Raw genomic sequence first — 9,968 nt, forward strand, 5'->3', positions numbered from 1 at the left:
AATGTGTCCTTGTGATTTCACACAGCGGTAGACAAAAGCAGGCTTCTTATTTCAAGAAAAAAATTGCTAGCAAAATCTGCTGTAGCTAGCAGATAATTAAGCATTAGCTCCATGACTTGGTCGAAAGCTGAAAACTTGAGAATCTTGTAAAAAATGTCTTAAATGTGTTCTTGATGGCTACATGATACCATGCTAAAAGACTGAGGCCAAAGCTACATGTCAAAATGTCAGTATTCTCAGCAGCTGATGTAGAAGAAAGAAACAGCACTGTTCTTTTATCTACTGTAGAGCTGGTTATTCTTTTTACATTCTAACACAGCCCTGTTTGATTGCCTAGCTTACATGCTTTATTTTAAATTGTATATTTTCCTCTTTTAACATTACATTAGAGTAAAGGCTTTTAGGAGGAGGAATTCTGGTAATGTTGGCTTGAGTGCAACTTCCCCAAATACAGTAAAAAGCAGGACAGAGATGCTAATGTTAGCCTAAACTCTGATAGCATCCAGCATTACCACAGACAGACACAATATGTTATCCATACTTTACACTTTTTCTCTTTTGTTTTTGCAAAGGCTAAAACAAACACACCTTCCAAATTATTTATATGGCACAGTAAGCTTTTTACTGCTCTTTTCTACCGCCCCATGCACACCACTTGTGGAGAAATGCAAAGATTGACGGGCCTGCCGTGCTTGGTTACAGTTGCTAAGCTATGATTGGACAATTGCTGTTCGGGGGAGGGGTTTAGTAAACGGTTTTTCACTTTGTGGTTAAATCATTTTTCTCCTCTTTCTACTCCTTTGTTCTCTGTCCTCTTTTATATAATACTCAACGTACATGCTGTTATTCCATTTAAATGTTTTCTATGAATTATAAGTATAAGTTATATGTGGGCACCTGTAGAGGAGGCCATTTTTCACCAAGTCTCAAGATCAGTCGGATTACAATCATTAATATGATAGTGGGCTGGCACTCGGAAAAGCTTTGAGCAGCCTTGAAGAAAATCCAATTATGATCTTTGATTCCTCTCCAGAAACTGATTACCTATCTCACTAATGACATTTTCCTTCCCATTCATGCCCTCTGTAAATGAGATGATTGAGAGACCGTGTGGTTGTTCCAAATGTGCTCGTATGATGATGACTATCTATTCCTTACAGGTCTATCAAAAGGACAGCTCGCATTATGTTTAAATGCTTTTCTTGAGATTCTCTGCTGCACGAGATGAACTTATAAGGATTATTTTTAGAACCCCTCCATATAAGTAAGGGCAAGAGGGGAAAAGATTAGTTTTCCCTCTCTGTCTCTCTCTTTTGCTTTGCATGTATTTTAATTTAAATTAAATGAAGGCAGACCGACATCCAGACAGATTTTTATTTACAACTACTGGGCCCTTCATCAGCTGTAGCAGATGGGGTAAAGCCTGTCAGTTCCATGCAGGTCTCTGTAGATACAACTAGTTAAAAGAAGAAGAAAAAAGAAAACATTTGCCTTGCAGCATAATGTACCCACACCCCAAAATATATTTAATAGTAATGTACTATTGCAACAAAGCTGAACTTTTACACAATGTCAGCTTTTTTAACAATTGCCATTGAATTTACTTTTTTCCCCCCCTTGAATAAAACTGTTCACTGAATTCAAGACCATACAGCTTACTACAGCTTTTCCGAATTTCAAAAGCCTGAGGGCATCCCACTGATAATTAGATCCTGGAAAGCTGTCTTTGTGATCATATTGGGATTAAATGCTGCAGAGTTTGCAGCATTTAATAATAACTGTGTGCATTTTGTTTATTAACCATGCTGTGTGTAGCTACAATACAATAAGATCAGCTTCAGTAGTGTCAAAGCACTTGCTAATCACAGGTGGGACATGACTATTCCCTCTCCAGGTCAACATTAAAGTTAGCATTGACAGGTACTGCCTGTAGGGGAATCAGTTACATATTCACTTACATACTGTGGAGATTTAAAAAATAAAATAAAAAATACAATACTGAACTTTGAGGATTTAAAAAGTTTTCTTTCTGTTCTATGGGATTTCATGTATTGTCACGAGATGTTGCTGGAGGACAGCATGTCAGTCACTATGTAAAACACCAAGGGCCCTATCTTGTACACCGACGCATGTATCATTCCTACGCACAGCCGACTTTTCCCTCCACAGATGCACGTCGGTAAATTAGGGAATGTATTTGTGCTCCCGGGGGCGGTTCAGCGAAAAGAGGAGGCGTGTTCCGGCGCAAAAGTTCCCTGGTGCTATTTTGCAGGTTTAGAAAACAATTCCACCACTGACCAGGAAAAACCTGGTCTAAAGTCAGTAGCGCGTTATTCAGATGCTATTTTAGGGGCGCATGCTTGGCCATAATGTAGCGTGAAAAAGAAAAATATTACTGAAAATGCGCTTTAGGTGTTTGATAGATCAGGAAGCACTTTACAGTACAGTCCTCAAAAAGTCGCAGCATTCTTTGTGGCCTGTTGTGTTTTACACAACATTTCCATGAATCATGGATGTGTTGATGACATAAATGAGGAATGTTGACGTGATGTTGAACTACGGTGGGATTGGACACTCTGGTGGATTCTGGTTCGGGAGTGGCAATGCGCGATGTGCTCCTGGTGGAGCGGCTGGACAGAGATGGAGTGGGGGGAGGAGGAAGGGGCACAACAGGTGCAGGAGGTGCGTTTGCAGGCCCACGCTCCATGGCTGCAGCAATCCTCTCCAGACTTGAGGAGATGCGCCCAAGAGGCCGCAGCAACATCGCCACCCAGCCAAGATGGGCATTTATTACTTTAACGCATCCCGGACAGCTCCCGCTGGCTTGCGCCAGGCAAATCCGCCGTCATAATAGCAATCCGCCACGGAACAAGTGCGCCTGCTCTCAAAGGGAATGTGAGATGACGCTCTGATTGGTTTATTGCAGGTTACGCCCAAACCACACCTAGCTACTTCAGACCAATCCATTTTAGATTTGCGTCGGGCGCAAGAGTCATTTATACCGCCGGCATAATAGCAACAGCGCCCGAGATCCGCCCACAAAGCTACTTGCGTTTCACATTTGATACTTGCGTTTCAGATCGTTAAAATAGGGCCCCAATAGTGTAAGTATAGCACCTGCACAAATATTCTTGCCAGTGTACCTCTGATATTACCTCCAAAGCTCTGGCAACATTACGGCCACATTGGCACTCAGGTGTATCTTCGCTGCCAACCATTAGAGCTCCACACCTGAGGCTAAGTGAGCAGCAGCCACACAAGCCCCAAAAGAACCAGCTCAGCTTTACTATGTTGTCGTTTTTGTTGCTTTTTTTGCCTTTAGACAAGATCGAATAAGGGTTTCTTCTTCCACGGCTTTCCATTTGATCGTCACAATGTGTAAACACAAGAGCTCAGTGTATTTCTCTGAGTCCTTATAGTAAATGTCAATAGTGTTTCAGTTTTTAAGAGCTGCTCTTGATTCAGCAAAATTTCTAAGAATGAAATGAACAGGACAGCGTGTACTTTAAAGCATTCGAGGAGAGAAACAAACCCATGGTCAGATGGAAAGATGGACTGATCGACAGGCGGAGAGCATGGTTGACTCTTCTTTTCTTCCTCGTCTTGAATGATCAGAATCTTCATTGGAATTCGGAAACATACACGGCTGGGTAGTTAGCATGTCTCCAAGGTTAACATTTTTGATGCAAGACTTGAGGGATTCAGAGAAGTTCTCCTTTGAAGTTTCTTGTTGGAGTCAGAAGGGAGGCTGCGAGGCTGTTGAAGACTGTCTGCGATATTGACATTAAAACTGAACACAGAATGATGCCAATTGAAATTTCATAGTGTTCCCTTCGGGAAGCTGGGGAGTTGGGCATGCCAGTGTGAGATGAATAATGAAACTTCCCTCGCTTTGCTCATTTTTTATTTAATGTGGAACTCTCCTTTGTTACTCCCTGAAGCTCTGCGGGAGCCGGTGTGCACGTAATACAGGTGTGGAGTCAAAAGAAAAGAGTCAAGTTCTTATTTTATATATGCATGGAATTGGGCATGAAGGTTAAATGATTATGAATAGTCTTTTGTTGTGGATTTATGGATCACTGCTGGCTTTCAATATTGTTTGTCATCAAATGAATGTGGTGAATGTGTAAAGCAGACTTTTGTGATGAGTTTGGGCTGCGTTTTGAATTACTTTTTTACCTCTAGGATTGACAAAAGATACCTACGGGTATAATTGAGTCACACCATCGAACACACACACACACTCACACACACACACACACACACAGTCACACTCACACTCTGTTCACCCCTTACAGATTTATTAGGTGTGATGTCACTTGGAGTTGGGTTAAAGGGTTACAACTTACTGATGGGAACAACAATCTTTGAAACGGGTCCAGTGTTAAGCAAGGCCGCTGCACTGAAAGTGCTTGTTGTGCCACTGACAGGCTCAGATTATTATACTAAGTGTCTGACAACATTATGGAAAGGATCCATACAGAGATAGACCTTCTTTGTTAAAGAATAAGATCCTTTTTGTTTATTATGAAACAACCCTGAAATCGCTATCGCCAAACCCACAAGACTCCATTTAAATAAACAGTAATTCTGTCATTGTAAAACACACTCTATTCAAAGTCCATAGAAATAGAATAAAATGATCACTTTGCGCATGTTTAGCAGCTGCCGGTTACAGCGTTCTTGCTCAATACTGGACCAATTTCAAAGATTTTTGTTCACATTAGTCACGTAGACACCAGGCATAAGAAAATATAAAAAATATTTAAAAAAAAAATAGAGTCCAGGTTAAAAAAATACTGTAAATGACCCTTTAAGTTAGAACAGTACTTGCTACAGTCCTGCACAACGGGGTACATCATCTGACCAATTAGATGGCATCTAAACTACTGCTGTGTCTTTGCTTACTAGAGATCAGACTTTGCAGGAGCCAATGTTGCCATTTATAAATGATGTAAGAGTGTAGTGATATTGTGGCATTACCAGCATACCAGTGGGCATTGATTCAGTAATGGTCAAATAAAAAGACATCTAGATGTCTAGTTTTTTTTTTTAAGTTACATAACCGCTATATCAATGGCTATATTTTAACATGTAGTCAGGAGCTGCTTCACATTAAAATATAAAACAGTAACCTTGACGTCTATAAAAACCTCACTCTTCAAACAAAATATAATCCAATTTTAAGGGATATTGCTAGTGATATGTTACATGTTTCATATTGTTAACAAATCTCACTAAGACCAAAACCAAGCAATTATTTTCTCATATTGCCCATGTAGCCAACGCCTAATATGTCTTAGACCTCCATTGTTGTCCAAAAACTGGTTAAAACACATCAGTGTTTCTTCATTGTCATGAGTTTTAAGTCAATCACACATACACAAACATGCTGTGGCCGTAAATTGTCAAATGTGTATCAGTCTGTAGCAGAAAGTATATCCCCAACAAGTGTTCCATTTTCTCCTGTTTGAGTCATGTTTGCTAAAAACTATAGTGCCCGGCTGTTTTATCAAATGACTAAGCCTTTAAAAAAATCAAACTCTTTATTTATTATATGTTTTTTAACGATATTTATGTTTTTATTTCTGTATAATGCAACACCAGCATTGTTCCATAACTGAGGAACCAAGACATCTTTTAACCATGCACTGTAGCTACGTTATACAAATCTTCCTCAAAGAGCACAACCTGTTGCACCGTCATTTGGCCCTCCTGAGAGTTTTGGTGTTTACAACAGATATAACTATGACTTGACAAAGCACAGCAAAAGTTCCTGTTGAAGTGTACATGCTCCTTGCTGCATTAGAAGCCCTAAACCTAGAAGGTTTTTGCCCTTATTCCGAAAAAGACGATATTCCGACTAAGCTGTTTACATGGCTAATGAAAGTGAATATTCCACTAATGATCCTGTTTACATGTAGCCATACAAAATACGATTTTTTTCAAAGTTTACCAGCAGTGGCAGACTTGTTGGACCGTGCGAACACAGAGTCCCTCTTTCATTCCTTCAACCAGCTTCTTGAAAAGGTCGGCGTAGCGATGCATTCGCATTTCCAAAAATCAGTTGATATCAAAGTCTTTGATAATGTTTAAAAGTAGCTGCATTTCTCCTTCTTATCGGGTCTGCAGCCTTGCAAATTGTTGGCTGGTTGGTTTATTAACAGCAAACATAGCAACGCACAGAGCTGACCATAAGCCGTAAGAGGCCGTAAACTGCAGTAAAAATCCAGATTGAGACACATATTCCGTATGCGCTGTATACATATCCCAAGAATGCCTCTAAAACCCGAATAATGCCGGAATAACCCACCTGTCTTAATCAGAAAATGCTATATTTGGAAAAGGCCTTTTTCGGAATATCCAACCGGAATATGCCGTTTTAAATGCTGCACTGATCTGTATCAAATTTGGAATCATATTCGGAATAATAGTGGAATATTGGTGTGCATGTAAACGTACTGAGTGATATACGATACTAATATCTATCCAGACAAAATACCACATTTGTTGCTTTTCATTCCTCTGTGAGCAATAGTTGCAGGCTTTATGATTTCAGGCAGTGACACTGGGACTCAACACAACAAGACCTTTTAAACATCTGTTGTTTTCCATATGTCTGAAACACCTGCCCTACCTGCTCTCCTCTCATCCACCCTTGTTTCTCTCTCTACATCTCCTCTGTTCTCCTGAGTCATCTGGTATTTTTGCAGCACATCCTCCAGGGACTACATGCCCATCTCTGAATCATACAGTAGCGCTCCCCTCCCAAGGGTTAATAAACTAATGAAAAGTCAAGGCCATCTGTTTGAGCCATGCCACAACTGAGTGCTGGAGAAGCAAAAGATGGGAGAGAAACTGCCAGGGCAGTGTATTGGATTTTGATTTAAGAAAACAAAGGTGCTCACCTACTTCAACTCCTGGAAGGTGGGACGGTAAGAGCAATTGAACTTTTGTCTTTTATATGAGATCATGGGGTCAAAGGTCAAGAGGGTTGTTTGTGTCTACCATTATGATTTTGTCTCTGAAGTATTTGATGGTCGGGGAGATAGTTTGTGCTCCCCGATATTAAGAAAAATAGGGTTGCAGGCCACCCTGTCAAAAGAAAAATGATTCCCTTAACCTTCTGTGATAGGAATTGAATCTTTTGCTCTGTCTGGTGCAGACCTAATATACTTCTCTGCACAGTGTTACATCATGAGTCACTTTTGATTTCATTGAGAAGAAATTATCTCCAAAAAGGGGAACAATGGCTAGCACATTTAAGAAAAGTTGGTATTAATTTAATGGCCTTGTTCGTGAGGGTTTCCTCACTTTTAAAACCCTCTGAGAGTGAAAATGATCCACCTGTGAGACTGTAGAATCAGTGAGTCATGCTAATGAGCAATTACATCCACAATCACCCATGTTAATTCACTTAGGAGGAGGTCAGTGTAATTTATTCTCATTTTCAGAAACTAGGACTGACTTTAAATTAATGCACCTAAAGCAGAGTTTTTCACTCACATGGGCAGCCACAGTCTCTGTACTGTTTTATGCTTTCATTCAGTCCCTACGCACGCACACACACACACACACACACACACACACACACACACTTTCTGTGTTTGAGTCTTTAGGCTCTATTGTCATTGAAATCTAATTTCTCTTCAGAACAAAGATCCAATCACTGTCTAACACACATGTCAACATGTGGACGGTGTTTTGTGGGATAGCTTACTTGATTTTTTACTTGTTTCTTCTCCTGACTGCAAAGTTACAACCTTTGGCATTTAGATCAAATGTAATCTGCAGCAAAGGATAGGATGTCAGATAACATCATGCAAACTATAGTTTGACCGATACTGGATATTTGAGGCCAATTCAGATATTGATATTTGACAGTTGATAATGTTATATTGGATGCAATCCATTTACGTTTTGCAAAAAAAAATTTAAACAATTTTAACCAAGGTTGCATTTCAACTTCTTCTCAAGTGTCTTGAATCCTGTTAGAATCCAGATGAGATGGTTGGTTGCTCACCTGAAGCTGAAATGCCAAAAAAGCCAGAATAAGAATAACTTCAACAGTTTAGTAGTAGTGGTTTAGTTACAAAATAATAGTTTTGCTAGACAGCTAACAACACAAATGCATGGATGAATCATGTTTATTTTTTATTTATTTATTTATTTTTTACCTTTATTTATTCAGGGAAGGTTCACTGAGAGGAAGCCTTTCTTTTGCAGAAAAAAAGAAGCTCCTCAGTACTGATCTGCTGGCCACTGAGCAGCTCCACTGGAGCGGTTTGGGTTAAGGGCCTTGCTCAAGGGCACCTCAGTGGTGGAAATGAGGGAGGGATAAGTGCTGCTCTTTCAGTTTCACCACCCAGATTTCATCCTCTTGGTCTGGGGATTGAACTGACGACCTCCCAGTCACATCGCTTCTCTTACCTTTAGGCCACCACTGCTACGATATTATGTAAAGAGATTGAGACAAAAGTATTATTGTCTTCACTGGCTCTCATTTATGCCACTGCCACTGATCATTCAGCAGTCAAACTGGGATCAGATAAATGCTACAACATGTCGGTGTGTCTTTTTCCTGTTGCTTTAATGAGAAGGAGAATGAGCGTTCATTTCAGTGTAACTTAAGCTGCTGTTATCACAGTAGACAGACCATGAAGAGACAACTTCCATGTCTTCCAGAGGCATCTGGCTTAAAGCTTCAGTGCGTAACTTTTTGATATTAATAAACGTCCGTTACATTTAAGCCATTGCCAAATGAGTTGATACAAGGCTAATTAAGAAGATTAGCTCCACAAAACTCTCTCTGTATTTCTCAGTATGGCAATGTTCAGAAGATTGTGTCATCTGGTGACTTTCCCGCGCAGAAACTCGAGTAAAGATAACCTCTTCTGAATAATCCATGTTTTTTTAATCCTCTGTGTCTTCCTTGGCTGCTTACAACTGAATGGAGGAGGGGCGGGGGCGCGTGAGCGATCACTCAAGGCTTGTATCATGTGGACGCGCCAACAGTTTTTTTGTCATTACTTAGAATTTCTCATGGGGGCGACAGAAACTACGCACTATAGCTTTAAAAGAAATAAGCTTGCTTAAATTTGAATTCATTTACACATAGCTTTTTTGATATTCGTTAGGTATCCAATCCGCCAAAGATGCCCAAAGTGTAAATTGGGGTCCGAGATCATTTGAAAAAGAAACATGTCCATTCTGTCTGGTGGACAACCAATGTGCTGACACTGTTTCAAAACTACTGTACATCCAACATACCTTTGGCACTTCTGTACAGATGTATTGGAAGGGAATATGTATACTATAGAAACCCATTTACAGTAATATTAAGCATTAAGCAATTTAAGAGAAAAACATGCTTTCAGGGTCTATGTGGTTTTCTATGAGATGTAAAGATAAATACCACATCTGATATGCATAAAGAGTGGCACACGTCTAGGTACCTTAAAACAAATTCAAATAAAAACATCTGTAGGGGAAACAGAACAGCTACTGATTTGTCTTTTCTGTGGCCATACGTAATTGTAATGAGCAATTAAGAATACATTTCAGAGAAAACAAGACAGCACACAATCCATCACACTTTTCAGATCCCCTTGATTAGTTGCCCTGCCTAGTTTAACATGGTCATTTTTCAGATTTTAACGATTCATTTCCTCGACAAAGTCCTGTCTTTGGACACTCCTTGTTCTAAATGGGAGAGCCAGCCACATTGATTGTACCAAAATAGTTCCTCTTGTTCTTGTGAGTGCATTGTATCTGGAAAACAAACGCATTAACACTAATTCTAATTTCAAATTTGTATACCAAGTCATTATATGATTATTAGTACATTTCGTTACATGGCTGTTCAGTGTTTTCCAGCCAGTGAGCATGATTAAAGTACCCTGAAGCTTGCGCAGTTGTCATTCACACGCCACACAAATCCTATGAATTTTTCTATCTGCATTTGCAGA

This window comes from Perca fluviatilis, chromosome 4, assembly GCF_010015445.1.
Source record: "Perca fluviatilis chromosome 4, GENO_Pfluv_1.0, whole genome shotgun sequence".
NCBI classification, from domain to species: Eukaryota; Metazoa; Chordata; class Actinopteri; order Perciformes; family Percidae; genus Perca; species Perca fluviatilis.